The sequence below is a fragment of the Gossypium hirsutum genome, chromosome A11 (assembly GCF_007990345.1).
Source record: "Gossypium hirsutum isolate 1008001.06 chromosome A11, Gossypium_hirsutum_v2.1, whole genome shotgun sequence".
Lineage (NCBI taxonomy): Eukaryota > Viridiplantae > Streptophyta > Magnoliopsida > Malvales > Malvaceae > Gossypium > Gossypium hirsutum.
This window is the reverse complement of record NC_053434.1, coordinates 85,539,038-85,556,645: the sequence shown is the minus strand read 5'-3', so window position 1 is coordinate 85,556,645 and position 17,608 is coordinate 85,539,038. Positions and strand designations below refer to the sequence as shown.

Below are 17,608 nucleotides of genomic sequence, written 5' to 3'. Positions count from 1 at the left end.
GGCTTCAATTTCCTCGACGCATAAGCTACAACTCGACCTTCTTGCATCAATACACAACCCAACCCAAGTAAGGATGCATCACTGTAAATGACAAACTCTTTGCCTGATTCAGGCTGCACTAGTACTGGAGCTTCAGTCAAATAAGCTTTTAGTTGATCGAAACTTTTTTGACATTTTTCTGTCCATTCAAACTTAACATCTTTCTGAAGTAGTTTCGTCCTTGGTGTGGCTATCATCGAGAAACCCTTTACAAACCTTCTGTAGTAACCGACAAGTCCCAAAAAGCTCCGAACCTCAGTAATGTTTCTCGGAGGCTTCCAGTTAAGTATGGCTGAAATTTTGCTCGGATCAACTTGAATACCCGATGCAGATACCACATGTCCCAAAAAGCTAACTTCTCTCAACCAGAACTCACATTTACCGAACTTAGCATATAACTACTTATCCCGTAAAATCTGCAACACTAATCTCAGGTGCTCAGCATGTTCGGTTTCATTTTCCAAATAGACCAAAATATCATTGATAAACACAACTACAAACCGATCCAAATACGGTCTGAAGATTCGATTCGTCAAATCCATAAATATCGTCGGGGCATTAGTGAGCCCGAACGGCATCACTAAAAACTCGTAGTGACCGTAACTCGTTCTGAAAACAGTTTTGGGTATATCTGAATCTCGAATTCGCAACTGATAATAACCCGATCTCAAATCTATCTTTGAAAACACTGAGGCTCCCTTTAGTTGATCAAACAAATCATCAATACGCGGTAACGAATATTTATTCTTTATTGTCACTTTATTCAGCTGACGATAGTCGATGCACAACCTCATGGTTCCGTCCTTCTTTTTCACAAATAATACTGGTGCACCCCAAGGGGAGAAACTCGGTCGAACGAAACCTCTATCCATCAACTCTTGCAACTGTGTTTTTAATTCATTCAATTCCGTTGGTGCCATACGATACGGAGCTATCGAAATCGGTGTAGTCCCAGGTACAAGTTCGATGCCAAACTCTACTTCTCGAACAGGTGGTAACCTCGGTAATTCTTCGAAAAAAACATCCGGATATTCACAAACCACTGGTACCGATTCAAGTTTCTTTCCTGATTTTTCATTATCAAGCATGTATGCAAGATACGCTTCACACCCCTTTCTCACATATTTTTGAGCTAACATCGAGGATATTATTGTTGGCAATCCATTCAAGACAGTAGACTCAACTCGGATTATCTCATTATTTTCACACCTCAAATCAATAGTCTTGCTTTTGCAATTCACAACCGCATCATGCACGGTCAACCAATCCAAACCGAGAATAACATCAAATGCATTAAACGGTAAAAGCATCAAGTCCGCCGGAAAACAGGAACCTCGAATTACTAGGGGACATTTCTTACACACCTTATCAACAAGCACACAATGACCCAAGGGATTCGACACTCTAATACCGAACTCAATAGACTCAACAGGTAAAGTCTTACTGGATGCTAAAGTCTCACATATATAAGAATGAGTAGAACCAGGGTCAATCAATGCAATCACATTAGTATCAAAGAGAGTGAATGTACCGGTAATAACATCAGGCGAAGAAGCATCCTCGCGTGCACGTATAGCATAAGCTCTGGCCAGAGCACGAGCCTCAGATCTGGTGGTAACATCTCTAGATCCTCTCTGACCGCCACTAGTATTCCCCGCATTTTTAGATGGTCTACCTCGAGCAGTAGTAGCACCCGGTTTCCCACTTTGATTTACATTCTGTTCAGACAATCTCGGGCAATCTTTAATAAAGTGGTCAACTGATCCGCACTTGTAACAGAAGTGGTCATGGAATCTACAACTCCCAGAATGCCATTTACCACAATACTGGCACTCTGTTCTGCCTCGACGATCATTTCCAACACTGGCGACCGAAGTAACTCGTGTAGTCACAGGGGGTCGATCACGGTCTCGTCTAGAAAAGCCCAACATGTCTCTAGGTCGGCCTAAATCATCTCTAAATTTCTTCGATGACTGTTGAAAGGGCTTTCTCAAAGATCTCTTACGAAACTCCTTTGCTCCCATATCAGCTTTTCTTTTCTCCTTACTGAGCTCTTCGGCTTTGCAAGGTCGCTCGATAAGTACCACAAATTCTCTGATTTCTAAAATGCCAACTTACAGCTTTATATCATCGTTCAGTCCATCTTCGAAACGTTTACACATCACAGCTTCTGAAGAAATGCATTCTCGCGCGTACCAGCTAAGCCTTACAAACTTTCGTTCATAATCAATAACCGACATGGAACCTTGTTTAAGTTCAAGAAATTCTTTTCGTTTTTGATCAATGAATCTCTGGCTGATATACTTTTTTTGAAACTCGGTTTGGAAAAACTCCCAAGTTACTTGCTCTCTGGGCACAATAGAAATCAACGTATTCCACCAATAGTAGGCAGAATCACGTAGCAAGGAGATCGTACACTTTAGGCATTCATCGGGTGTGCAAGATAGTTCATCAAGTACCCGAATAGTGTTGTCCAACCAAAATTCAGCTTGCTCGGCATCGTCGCTGTCTGTAGCTTTAAATTCAGTAGCCCCGTGTTTTCGGATTTGATCAACTGGGACCTTATTTAACCTTATCTGGTCAGTTACTGGAGGTATCGCAAGTGCAGGGGTTGTATTAGTCGGAAATGGGGGTTGTGGAACAGCCGTATTAGTTCAAATGTATTGGTTGAACCAATCATTCATTACGCTATAAAAAGCCTGTCTAGCTTCGTCATTCTGATTACTAGCAATAGGTTGAGAGTCCACCGGCGCTGTCCCTTGTGCGGGAGCAGGCGCTACACTCTCAAGATCATCAGCTACCGCTCGGTTGGGATCAGGATCCATTACTATAAACAAACACATTTTTAACTGTCAGAAATCACCACACTATCAAATAGACACACAATGGCATGTATACCTAGACCCGAATGTATTACGGTAGTCCTAGAATCGACTAAACCGTAGCTCTGATACCAATAAAATTGTAACACCCCACACTCGAGACCGTTGCCGGAGTCGAACACAAGGTGTTAACGAACTTAATTCATTTATTTACACAGTTCATTTTAAAATTTCTAGACAAGCTGGCTAACTGCGTCACTGTCACCTTAAAAATCATATCTCGAGTTCCAAAACTCGAAAACTGATTCCATAAATTTTCCATGAAACTAGAATCATATATCCATCTACGCATTTTTTTTCTAGAATTTTTGGTCAGGCCAATTAGTACGGTTTATTACTTAAAATCTCCCCTATCTCAGGGTTCGACTACTCTGACCTTCAAGCATTACAACTCAGATATCTCCCTGTACAGGGCTTCAATACATATTCCGTTTGTTTCTAATGAAACTAGACTCAAAAAGGAATCTGTACATATAAAGCATGACTTCTAATTATTTCTGGTTAATTTATGGTAAATTTCCAAAGTCAGAACAGGGGATCCAGTAACCGTTCTGGCCCTATTTCACGAAAACTTAAACATCTCATAAAATACGGCTCACATGGTTGTTTCACTTCTTCCATATGAAAATAGACTCATCAAGTTTCGATTACATAATTTATTCATTATTTAATTACATTCCTACTATTTTTAGTGAATTTTCAAACTCACATCACTGCTGCTGTCAGCATCTATTTTAAGGTAAATTTCACCTATTTCATAGTTTCCATGATTCAACTAGCCATTGGACATACATAGCACCAAATATGATCGTGATTAACCATTCCAATGGCTAATCATTGCCAAGCATTTCCACACCTCTCAATAACCATATATATATACAAAATGATTTTAATACTATGCTCAAAATATTTAAGCCATTTTCGCATGGCTATCCGAATATATACACATTACCAAAGGTACTTGATTAACAACAAAGGTTAGTCCTATACATGCCATTATCAACGTTTAACTAAAAGAGTACCAAAAGGGCTTAGATAGTGTGGACGACTTCGACTTCGACTGACGAACAAAAATCTATAAAACAGAGAATTAAAGAAACGGAATAAGCATTTAATGCTTAGTAAGTTTTGAGTAACGAAATTATTTACGACTAAATATAGCGTTCATATGACTAAATGAATAATTTCATATATGCACATTCTCAAAATCATAATTTCTTCACACTTCAACCAATATATTCATACACAGGGTATCAAACCTAACTAGAGGCCGGACGCTCGTTAATCAATTGAGCGAGTACTATTTGAAAGGAATCAACCTTTCTGATGCATATACCAAACATACCTTATCGTTTGTATTTTATGAGCGTATTAATTGAAATTATTACAGCAAGATCGCTCACTTCCAAACCCAAGTACCTTCGGGATTTAGCCGGATATAGCAACTCACACAAATGCCTTCGGGTCTTAGCCCGGATATAGTCACTAGCACAAATGCCTTCGGGACTTAGCCCGGGTATAGTAACTACTCGCACAAATGCCTTCAGGACTTCGCCCGGATATAGTCACTAGCACAAATGCCTTCGGGACTTAGCCCGGATATAGGAACTCGCACAAATGCCTTCGGGACTTAGCCCGGATATCATCCGAACAATCAAGCACATATATCAATGAATCATGACACATCTATATTTCATTTTCATAACTAGAATTCAAACACAAGACACTTATCAACCATTACCATTTTCGGCTCAATAGCCACATACAAAGAGCATGATTTGATTTGCTTTATAACATAATCTCTATACACTTTCGGCTACCCGTCATAGGTATAAACTAATCACCTCAATATACAATTCAAGTAGAATCATTATATCACCGTTTATTTGCTATGCTTATATGTCATGACTTAATCAAATCATAAACTAAGTTTCATTACTCGAAAACTTACCTCGGATGTTGTCGAACGATTTCAACGGCTATTCGACCACTTTCTCCTTTCCCTTATCCAACTTTGATCCTCTAAGCTCTTGAGCTAAATCAAACAATTTACTTCTCAATCAAACACAATCATACGGCATCCATATACATTTTAGAACCATTCTTAACATACTTACTACTCATTTACAACACAAAATACTCATATCACATTTATAAAACTACAAGCTGAATATACCTATACTTACCTTATTTAAACATCAACCCTCAATTTCTTTGACATAGCACATTCCCGAAAATGATAAGGCAATATAACAGCCTTTAATCCAACTTATAATTCATACATATCACATTCCAAGCATTCGCTCTATTCTATCACTTAACATACAAACATTACTCGATAACTTTCTAGTTCAAATTCGGCAATTACACCAATTCACTAGATGATTTATTATTATTATTGTTCATTTATTCAAACTACTTACAAATACCTTAAACTATCTCAATTAACAACCATTTTCTACCCGTCACGTTTACTCCACTTGAACCGAGTGCACATAAAGTCCTTGGCCGAAACCCACTAAACACAAATCAGCCATAATCTTGTATTTAACTTGAGCATAACCTTATTTACCTTCCAAAAATCATAAAAATATCAAACTCTTAATATTTATGTGCAAAGCCGAATCTTAATATGATCCAACCTTCAACTCATTCATTTCAATCACTCACACGGCATTTGTTCAATTCATTAGACAAATCTATGTTTGGCCATTGTACTCATGAACATTAGAATTTATCATTTGACTAACTAAAACCCTTCTCTTCAACAAGTCTTCATAAAACATAAAAACCATAACCCAATCTCATCCTTTAATAACTAAAACTGAATGCTCAAACTATCACCAAGATTTTCATAATTTTGACATGGGTTATGTAAGAAACTAGCTAATTAACTAGAAACAAGCTTAAAGTTTAAAGAAAATCTAACACAAATGACTAACCTCCCTTAAGTTCCAAGTGACCGAACCTCCTCTTCTTTCCTCCTTCAATTCACGGCAATGGAGGAGCATGGATGAAACAACTTTGTTTTCATCACCCCTCCCTTTTCATTACTTTATTACCAACCTTTTATTTTATTATTTTTAACATAACACATTAACACAAAATGTTTATAATATGTTTAAACCATTGCATGGCCGGCCACTACCTAAAGTTCTGGGTAATTTGACATGCAAGGACAAGCATTTTCTAACATGCATCAATAGGCCACTTTAACATTTGCCTAGCACATTTCTAAATTTTCTCACACAAGTCCTATTTAATAAAATTCACTTACAATTAACAAAATTCAAACATGAAATTTTCACACATGCATATATACATATAATAAGCATCAAATATGGCGGTTAATTATTTTTATGACTCGGTTTTGTGGTCCCAAAACCACTTTCCGACTAGGGTCACATTAGGGCTGTCACACTTATATTGAATCAATATCCTGGAATATCAAAACAAGAATTAGAACACATAATTAAGAACAAGTGAAATATTTATCATACAATTCAGATAATAATAACAAGATCCATCTTAGGTTTCATTCCCCTTAGGTATTTAGGGGGTTTATGTAATAGCCGACTTTCAATAATGTCAGGAATAGTGTTTCGAGACCACTAAATTTGACAAATAGGCTCGTAAATTTATTTATTTATTTAATAATTATGAGCCAAATGTGATTTTTGAGAGATTTTTAAATTAGTAATTTGTGTTTTATAAAGATTTATTAAGTCAAGAAATTGAAGAAAACAGGTATTGAGATATTGATTTTATAAATCGAGATGTAAATATTTTTATAAATATTTATAGAGTATTAATAAGGTAGTATTAAAATTTCGTCAGAAAATTTTAACGTTTGGGTGGTTAATTAAATAAAAAGGACTAAATTGAAAAAGGTGTAAAAGTTGCTAAAAGAATTAAATAGCTCAATTGTCAATTGAGGAAGGACCTAAAGTGAAAATAAGCCCATAGGAGATATTTTGGGCGGCAATAGCTAGAAAAATCAAGAAATGTGTGAATTAAGGGCAAAATTGGAAAATTTCCAAAATTAACTAAATAAAAAAGGGGTCAAATGGGAATATCTAGAATTCTCTTCAATTCTCTTCATTTTCATCAGCTGAAAAATACCCATAGAAGAGGGTTCAAGCTGATTTTCATACTCTAGCTTCATGTAAGTTAATTCTTTCTTTCTCCTTGAAATTTCTATGTTTTTGGACTTTTACAATTGGGTCCAACTTACTATTTCATTAGTTTTTGATTTCACGGCTAATTTTTAAAGTTTTTATGGATGAGTGCTGGAAGCATATGATGAATAAACATAGAATTGAAGCTTTAATTTTGATATACGATAATTTTATCAAGTAAAATTGATGGAAATTGATTTTAGGACCTAATTATGAAAATATTTGGAATTAAAGTCTAGTGTTGAAATTATGATTTCCAAAAGTTGTAAAGTAGTTAAAAGTGATAGAATAAAGTGTTAATTGAGAAAAATCAGCTCAATTGAGAGGCTAATTAAGTAGGGACTAAATTGTTATTTATTAAAAGCTTAGGGGAAAATGGTAATAAACAGCTTGCACTAAAACAATATTAGATTGCAGCAGTAGACTAAATTTGAAAAATCACCATAAATTTTAGAAATCGAATTAGAAGATGAAAAAAATATGAAATTAAATTTTATTAAGTCTAGTTTCTCATAGAAGAAACAGTGTAAGCAATGGATTTGTAAATCATGAGATATAATGAATTTTGTGAGATAAGGTCAGAATGAATTCGGGTTCTGCTGTTCTGAATTTGAAAAATCATAAAAAAATGAATAAAAATAATTATGGGATTAAATTTATATGTATAGAATCCTGAATGAGTATATTTTCAAGAGAAATAAACGAGAACATCATTCGAATCCTATATGAAGAGATAATTAATTTTTAGTGAAGAAGGGTCAGAACTATCATGCAACAGAATAGGGGTGAATTTAAAGAATAAACTGTACCTATTGGCTAAACCAAAAATTCTTAAAATTTTATGGTAAGAAGATATGTGAGTCTAGTTTCAGGGAAAATTAGCGGATCTTAATTTGGAGTTTCGTAGCTCCAGATATAAATAATTTAGTGACTATGACAAGGGTGGATAGCTTGAATATTCACATAAGTAATTAGTGAAAATTATGGATAAGGTTACTTACAAGTGTGTTATTTATACCAAGGATGTGGATAGAGAGGAGGAGGAAAAATATATGAATGACTTGTGTATAAATTGATTACATGCCCAATTATAAACAATAAACATTGAATTAATAATGATATAATGTTTTATTTCATATGTTCATTATTAAATTTGTAAATATTGAAAAGGTATGAAAATTGAACTAAATGTTCAAATTGAGTGGAACGCAGGGTTGAGTACTTTCGTTCAGTGGCTAAAACGAATTGACAGAAAAGACCATGGTTGGACCATGACAATATGTGATATGTGATTTCTGTATAAGACCATAGCTGGGCTATGGCATCGGAAAGATGTGATTATGTGCTTGCGTATAAGACCATATCTGGGATATGGCATCGGTGTGATATATGCTACTGTATAAGACCATATTTTGGATATGACATCAGTGAGATATGTGATTCGTGTAAGACCATAGCTGGGCTATGGCATCGATATGTGATATGTGATCCGTGTAAGACCATAGCTGGGCTATGGCATCGATATGTGATATGTGATCCGTGTAAGACCATAGCTGGGCTATGGCATCGACATGTGATATGTGATTACGTGTAAGACCATAGCTTGGCTATGGCATCGATATATGAATATGTGTAAGACCATAGTTGGACTATGGCATCATTATGTGAAGATGTGTAAGGCCATAGCTGGACTATGGCATCATTATGTGAAGATGTGTAAGACCATAGTTGAACTATGGCATCGAGAAAACGAAGTACCCAATTCCGTAAGATGTTCACTAATTTGACAAAGTTTGGTAAGTGTTATATGGAACTATGTGATATAAGGAAGTACGAGTTGATATGACATGAGTATAGAACTTGATGAATGAATTCATTTGTGATTATATAATTGTTCATCTTGAGTGTACTGTCCATATGTATTGATATTTCAAATGATTTAATGAATAAAGTTTCGACATGGAATAAACTGACCATGAGACAAATAATTATGAAATTGAACTCAAAATTCATGAAAATGACGGTTATTGATATATGGAGACATGAGACATTGATATATGAATATGGAATATGTTTGATAAATGTGTTCATTCATAATTATGGAATTATGTATCTCATGTGTACTATTTGAATAAAGATGATATTTCAAATACTTTGGTTATTTAAGCTCAAATATGAAATATTATGAAATCAAGATAAGTTGTTAAGAAAATATATCTAAATTACAGAGATATGGTTTATATATATTAATTGATTAGTCAATTTTGGCTTATGAATGGTATAACTGTAACTAGCCATTGGTATGGCTTGTATTTAGTAAGTTTGAGATTCAAATTATTATGATTTTATCATGATTGGTATGGCTACGAAATGAACAAATGATGATACTTATAAGGCTTGGTTGAATACCTTAAATTGATTCATAAATGTATTAAAATGTTGGTGGAAATAAATGATTAAATGTGTGAGAAATATGGCTTGGAAAATAGCCTAAGTGTTAGCCACACGGGCTGAGACATGGTCGTGTGTCTCAACCATGTGAGGGACACAGCTTGGAGACACGAGCGTGTGGCCCGGCCATGTAGTTCGATTTGCATGCTGATGTCATAAACAGAAAGTTACACGTCCTAAGGACACAAGCGTGTCCCTATGTCCACACGGGCGTGTGACCCTGTTTCTTGGGAAAATTTCCTAAGTTTTCCCAAATCTTCTCAGAGCTCCCAATTTAGTCCCAAATTAATCCCGATGTATGTTTTGGGCTTCGTAGACCCAGTTAAGGGACGACATGCATGTGTTTGAAAAGTTTTAATTAAAAGAAATTTTATGGCCTGATTTTTGCATGTATATATATGTTTAGGTCCGGTAATGCCTCGTACTTTATCCCGGTATTGGATACGGGTAAGAGGTGTTACAGTTTAGTTCATACTTATGAAAGAAAACATCTCAAAAGCAGAAAGATAACAAAACATAAGAAAACCCAAAACTCCTGAAGGAACTTGAAGGGAGATCTTCAGTCTTGATGATGAATCCAGCTTCTGAGATGGATCAATCGGCTTTCCTTGAGTAATTCTCTACTTCCTACTCTCTGTCCCTTCAAGTGCTTCCTCAGTGTTTAAATAGGCTTTAGAATGCCTAAGAGCCCCCAAAATTGGCCTTTTTCGAATAGGGTTATACTTAGGCTCGGTAGGGACACACCTGTGTACGATTACTCCAGCCCGTGGTCAAGGCTGTTGAACAGGCACGAACGTGTAGTATACCCATGAAAGTCATGCTACAATCTTTCCAAAGGGACATAGCCGTGTAACACGCCCGTGTGCAGGCCGTGCTGATTTCTCACGTGGGTCTATTTTTTCTGTTTTCAGCCTGTTTCCCACTCTTTCTACTCCCATATGCTCACCTAAGTATAAAACATGAAATTAAAGATTAGGCGCATCGAATTCACCAATTCTAAGGAGAAACCATCCATAAATGTGCTAAGCATGGGATAAAAATATGTATAAATTGCGGTTTATCAAATACCCCCACACTTAAGTATTTGCTTATCTTCAAGCAAAATCCTCAACTCACAATCAAAATAAATTCTTCTCAATTCATAATCCCTATCAATAATATCTCAAAATAATCTACAAGTATTCATACATTGAAAATTCAACTAAAAGTACATCAAAGTTTCAAACATTTCAAGCTGAGCATTTTATCACGAAAACATAGGTGTCTTCCCTTATCTAAGTGATTACCTTTGATCAAAATATCACAGAGTTTAACATCCTTACCAAAGGTTCACTCAAATCACTCAAGGTGTTTAAGCACATCAATAAAAGCACTCATTAGTCAATATGAAAAGTTATTATCATAGGCTTGCTTGAAAATCAAATCTCCACCACTATATATTGAGCTAATACATCAATCAAAAAGGTCTTTTCAGAGGGTTGTAATGTGGCTTTGGCTAGGGGGTGTGGTCACAAGCTGAAAGAAGATGTTAGAATCGAGATTGAATTGAAAAATTACCTAGCTAGAAAAATAACTAGTCATCAGTTGAATACAAGTGAGCTTCTTCTCAGAATATGGAATTAACATTCGAGCTCAAAAATGACGAATTACTACTAATATGTATGTAAGTATTGTTTTTTTAAAAACAAGTCAAATATTTAGAAGCACAAAACATAACTAAGTAATTTATTAAAATCAAATCTCGACAAAAATAGGGATTAAATTAGGAGATTTCAACAATAATGGGTTATGGGTTAATATTGAGGGTAAATCAATTAATGGCTTGTTAGGCTCAAAAGGGGTTCACTAAGGGTTAATTATGGAGGTAGGCTTTTGTGGAGTGAGTGGGTTAAACCTAAGTGCCTTTATCATCTTGACATATCAAATCAAATGGTATGGTCTTGTCATGCATAATCAAGCAAGTTCTAGAATAACAAATCAAAACTGACGCACTCATAATGAAAGTGAGCATGAAAGGAATAAAATATGGTCTAAAGGCTCAAGATCTCATAAAAATCAACTTATCATGCTTGATTCCCTAATGTATTAAAGTTTAAACAACAAATGCATAAATACCTATGTTTTAATTCAAGACATATCAATAAAAATCATAAATTAATTAAAATTCATTCTAATAGTGATATGAGTGATTCACGTGAGAATAAGACAAAATTCAGGGATTTCTAATGATATAAAAGACCCCCCACACTTAAGATGTACATTGCCCTCAATGTACAAAGAAAGATATATTGACAAAGATAGATTTATAATCATAAGATAGGGAGAGAAATGAAACTTCCTCAATGATGAATGGATTCCTTGAATTGGAGTTATGGCAAATAATCGGCAAAGGCAATGATGAGAGTAGAGGAGGATACTCCAGTGGTGGTAGAGGTTGGGTTCCACAAATTCTGTGCCAAAAGAATATTATATCTCAGGTTGGCTATGGTCGTGGTCGAGCAGGGCATGACAGTCGGGGAGAACCTTTCCCTGTGGAGTTTCAAGTTCCTAAGTAATAGTGAGCTGTGGAGCTTTTTATAACTGTGATAGAATCAGGAACTTTTTAGGAAATATATATAAAGAAGAAGAATTACTTGTAATGAAATAGCCGAAATTAAAAATTGTAAAAACTCAAGATAAAATAGTATTATTAGGAAATAAAAAGTAAAATCAAAATATAAAGATAAAGTTAAAATAGAAATTAGGGCACACGGCCGTGGGGCACGCCCGTGTGCCTTCGGTTCAGCCCGTGCGTTTCGTGGTTTTCGAAATTGGGCACATTGGTGTACACAGCCATGGTGCACAACCGTGTCAATCTTCGATCACTTCTCCCACGCCTGTGTATGCAGGCACACGCCCGTGTTCTTGTGACAGTATCGACCACGGGGATGGGCATGGGCGTGTCGAACGCCTGTGCTACATTGACAGGTTTTTCCACGCTTCCAAAACACGGGCATGTCCCACGCCCGTGGTATTTTGGCAGTTTCACCCATGGCCATGTCGCACGGCCGTGGCAACTTATCGCATCTCGTGTTGGGGAAAACTTTTTTTGCCCTGTTTTCACACTGCTGCAGCGCACGACCGTGTTTCATCCCGTGGTATGTGCACGGCCTATGGCATGCCCGTGCGCCTGGCCGTGTGGTTTTGAAAATCCTGTGTTCAGTGACTAAATTAGTGAATTTAATGTTAAAGACTAAAATTTAAAGAAGTTAGCACCGTTAGTGCTCGGGGTGCCTCCCGAGAAGCACTTGTTTATAGTCTAAGCTCAACTCACCTCTCTGGTATGTGATCATGGTGGCTCGAGGAGCTTACACTCCTCATCCCTGCTATCAACTTTATCAATATAAGGTTTAAGACGAGTAGTGTTTAACTTAAAGGTTCCGAATTTGGGGTGAATTACCTTGACTGTACCATATGGGAAAATATTGAGTACCGTGAAGGGAATTTCTTCATTAGGTTCAGAAGTGGTAATGCGAGGATCTGCTGCATCTAGTAGTACTTTGTCTCCAACCTTAAGTTAATTTGGTGATGTATTGAGCTCGTCTTGGCTCAGTTTTAATTTATCGAGTGTTCTCGATTTATGTATCCGCCATTCATCTAGTTCTTCGATTTGTAGCCTTCGTTCTTCATAGATAGGTCCTTTGTTGTTGTTTGAACAAGGTTTGTGTAGGTTCTTCAAACTTATTTCCTACAAAGAAGGTTGCACCATATAGTTAGTTTTAGCAGAATGGTTTGGACAATCACCTTCAATTTTTGATGTGTTATTCGAATTATGAGCTTGAAAGGTGATTGTTTCGTCCCCCACATGAAGTGTGAGTTCACCTGTGCCAACATCAATAATCGTTCTAGCAGTTGCTAAAAAGGGCCTTCCTAAAATTAGGGGGACATTACTATCCTCTTCTATGTCTAAAACAACAAAATCAACTAGGAATATAAATCTGTCAATTTTAACTAGTACATCTTTAATAATACCCCTAGGAAATCTGATAGTTTTATCTGCTAATTAAATGCTCATCCTAGTTTGTTTAGGTTTCCCAAGACCTAGCTGTTTAAACATTTTTATAAGGCATAACATTAATGCTTGCCCCTAAGTCAGCCAATGCATTATGGACATCTAAACTACCAATTAAACAAGGAATCGTAAAACTCCCTGGATCCTTTAATTTGTTGGGTAGCTTATTCTATAATATGGCTGAGCAAACTGAATTCAACTCCACATACGACGCCTTATCCAACTTTCGTTTATTTGTTAGAAGCTCTTTTAAAAACTTGACTGCGTTTGGCATCTGCAAAAAGGCTTCAATAAACGGTAAGTTAATTTGTAGTTTCTTCAAAATTTTAAGGAATTTACCAAATTGCTCGTCTGATCGGTCTTTTCCTTCTCTCATTGGGGTATGGCACACGAGGTTTATATTCTGTACTCACCAGCTTTGGGTCATTTTGGCCTACCTCATTCTTACCTTTGCTTACCACCATTTCTGGCCTTGGTTCTATAACTAACCCTTCCTCATCTTGAATGCAATCGCGTTGAGTTGCTCCTTTGGATCAGATTCAGTGTTGCTTGGCAGGCTACCTTGTGGTCATTCGGAAATCAACTTTGCGAGCTATCCAATCTGAGCTTCGAGCCCCTGGATTGATGCTTGTTGATTTTTTAGTGCCGTCTCAATATTCTAAAAGTGAGTTTCTGACACTGAGATGAATTTGGTTAGCATCTCCTCAAGGTTCGACTTTTTCTCCTACTGGTACGGTGGTTGCTGAAAGCCTGGAGGGGGTGGTGGTTTCTGATTTCCTTGGCCTCCCCATGAAAAATTTGGGTGGTTCCTCCAACCTGCATTGTAAGTATTGCTATAAGGATTGTTTTGAGATCAAGAATTGTTACCCGTGTAATTTAACTGCTCATTTTCCATGTTGTGGCCATAAGATGGGTATTCTGAACTGTTTGATCCACCTCCACTTGCTTCACACTGCATTATTGGGTGAACCTATGAAGAACTAAGAAAACCATCAATTTTCTTATTCAAGAGTTCTACCTGATTAGAGAGCATGGTGACCGAATCGACGTTATAAACGCTGGCTATTTTCGTTGGCTTTGTCCTCATGACTTGCCATGATAGTTATCCAGTGACATCTCTTCTATAAATTCATAGGCATCTTCAGGTGTCTTATTATTGATGGTTCAGCCAGCAACTGCGTCAACCATTTGTCGAGTCAAAGGATTTAGGCCATTATGAAAGGTTTGAACCTGTAGCCAGAGTGGTAACCCATGGTGAGGGCATCTTCGCAAAAGGTCCTTGTATCTCTCTCATACATCATAGGGTATTTCTAAATCCATCTGCACAAAAGAAGAGATATCATTATGTAATTTAGCCATTTTAGCCAGGGGAAAATATTTTAATAAAATTTTTTTAGTCATTTGTTCCCAAGTAGTGATTAACCCTCGTGGTAACGAGTTCAACCATTTTTTAGCTTTGTTTCTCAATGAAAAAGGGGATAACCGAAGGTGAATGGTGTCATTAGAAACGCAATTAATTTTAAATGTATCACATAGTTCCAAAAAGTTTGCTAAATGAGCGTTGGGATCTTCATCCTACAAACCATCAAACTGAACAAATTGCTGTATCATTTGAATTGTGTTAGGTTTCAGTTCAAAAGTATTTGTAGCTACAGTAGGTCTAACTATGCTCGATTCAGTTCCTGTTAAAGAAGGTTTAGCATAATGATACATAGTGCGCGGAGCAGGATTCTAATTAACAGCAATCGCAGGAGGTAGCGGATTTTCTTGGTTTTCAGCCATCTCTTCGGTTGTGGTTGAAGTATCGTCCTCTTGCTCTCTTGCGTATCGTAAGCTTGGCCTTATTTCTCTTCGGTTTCTGCAAACTGTGCGATCAATTTCACCGTCAAAAAGTAGTGGTCCTGACGGGTTTCTTCTGGTCATAAACTAGAAAAACCTGTCAGAAGAAAATAAGAGAAAAAATAGAAAAGAAAAGGAAATAAAAACTTAAATTGCAAATAAAGTAAATGGCTAAAGTAATAAAAATTGAGTTTTCCTAATATCTTAGCTCCCCGGCAACGGTGCCAAAAACTTGATTCATGATATTCGTAACAGGTTTTAAAAATTTATAAATGAATCATTCTTGAGGCTAACTTATTATCACGATTGAGGCAAGTGTACCTATCGAAGAGTAGTATAGTTCACCAGGATCGGATTGTCAAACCCAAAGGAACTACGAGTACTAGTATTTACTTCCTTTTATTATTTAGCCTAAAAATTAAGAGGTTTGGTTATTTAAACTAATTACTAACTAAGAATGCACAGAAAGAAAATTTGGGAAAATACTTTTGGGAAAATTCAATTGATTAAGATAGTATCTAAGGAAAAATCCACCTAAACTTCACTTGTTATTTGACTTTGAATCAGACGATTTATTCATTTGACTTGATCCGTAGAAATCCCTAAGTTATATTATTATCTCTCTCGAGACTAATAACGTCTAACCCTAGGTTGAATAATTGAAATCTCTTTCTAATTAACACCCTAGAATTGCATTAACTCAATCTATAGATTCCCTTATTAGGTTTCACCCTAATCCGGCAAAATCTTATCACCCTATCTCTAGGCGTGCAATCAACTCCGCTTAATTATAACAAATTCACTCTTAGAAAGGATCTATTCCTCCTCTGAATAAGAGCTTATCTTGAATCAATACCCTGGAATATCAAAACAAAAATTAAGAACACATAATTAAGAACAAGTGAAATATTTATCATACAATTCAGATAATAATAACAAGATCCATCTTAGGTTTCATTCCCCTTAGGTATTTAGGGGGTTTATTTCATACTTATGAAAGAAAACATCTTAAAAGCATAAAGATAACAAAACATAAGAAAACCCAAAACTCCTGAAGAAACTTGAAGAGAGATCTTCAGTCTTGATGATGAATCCGGCTTCTGAGATAGATCAATCAGCTTTTCTTGAGTAATTCCCTACTTCCTACTCTCCGTCCCTTCTAAGTGCCTCCTCAGGTGTTTAAATAGGCTTTAGAATGCCTAAGAGCCCCTAAAATTTGCTTTTTCCGAATAGGGTTATACTTGGGCTCAGCAGGGACACGCCCGTGTGCAATTACTCCAGCCTGTGGTCAAGGCTGTTGAACAGGCACGGGCGTGTAGTATACCCGTGTAAGTCGTGCTACAATCTTGCCAAAGAGACACGACCATGTAACATACTCGTGTGAGGAAGTCCAGGCCATGTTGATTTCCTACGTGGGTCCATTTTCTCCATTTTCGGCCTGTTTCTCGCTCTTTTTACTCTCTTGTGCTCACCTAAGTATAAAACATGAATTAAAGGATTAAGAGCATCAAATTCACCAATTCTAAGGAGAAACCATCCATAAATATGCTAAGCATGGGATAAAAATATGTATAAATTGCGGTTTATCATCGACCCAATGACATTGTCACAAATTCAACTCATTTTAAGATAAAAGGTATTTAAGACTCTTATGATCGGTATAGATATGACACTTTTCACCGTACAGGTAGTGTCTCTGGATCTTTAGAGCAAAAACCACAGCAACAAGCTCTAAATTGTGCATCAGATAATTGCATTCATGCGTCTTTAGCTTATGAGACATATAAGTTATCACTTTCCCATCTTGCATCAAAACACAACCAAGATCGCTCAAAAAAGCATCACTATAGACACAAAATCCTTTCATAACTCTGGTAAAGTCAAAACCAATGCTTCAGTCAACATCTGCTTCAATTTCTCAAAACTTTCTTAACACTGATCGTCCTAGACGAATTGAATATTCTTATGCAACAACTTTGTCATCGGCAAAGCTATCTTCGAAAATCCATTTACAAATCTTCGGTAATAACCAGCTAGTCCAATAAAATTATGAACCTCAGACACATTCCTCGTTGCTTTCCACTGAAAAATTGCCTCGATCTTTTTCGAATCAACTCTAATCCTGCCTACCGAGATAACATGACCCAAAAATACAACATCTGATAACT

At 36.4% G+C, this 17,608-nt stretch overlaps 1 non-coding gene across 1 annotated transcript; it reads left to right on the top strand.

The window, feature by feature from the left end:
* Window positions 1-14,847: 14,847 nt before the first annotated feature.
* Window positions 14,848-14,953, top strand: LOC121210589 (small nucleolar RNA R71). Its single transcript, XR_005905704.1, has one exon. It is a non-coding gene; the product is annotated as a small nucleolar RNA R71 (small nucleolar RNA).
* Window positions 14,954-17,608: the final 2,655 nt, after the last annotated feature.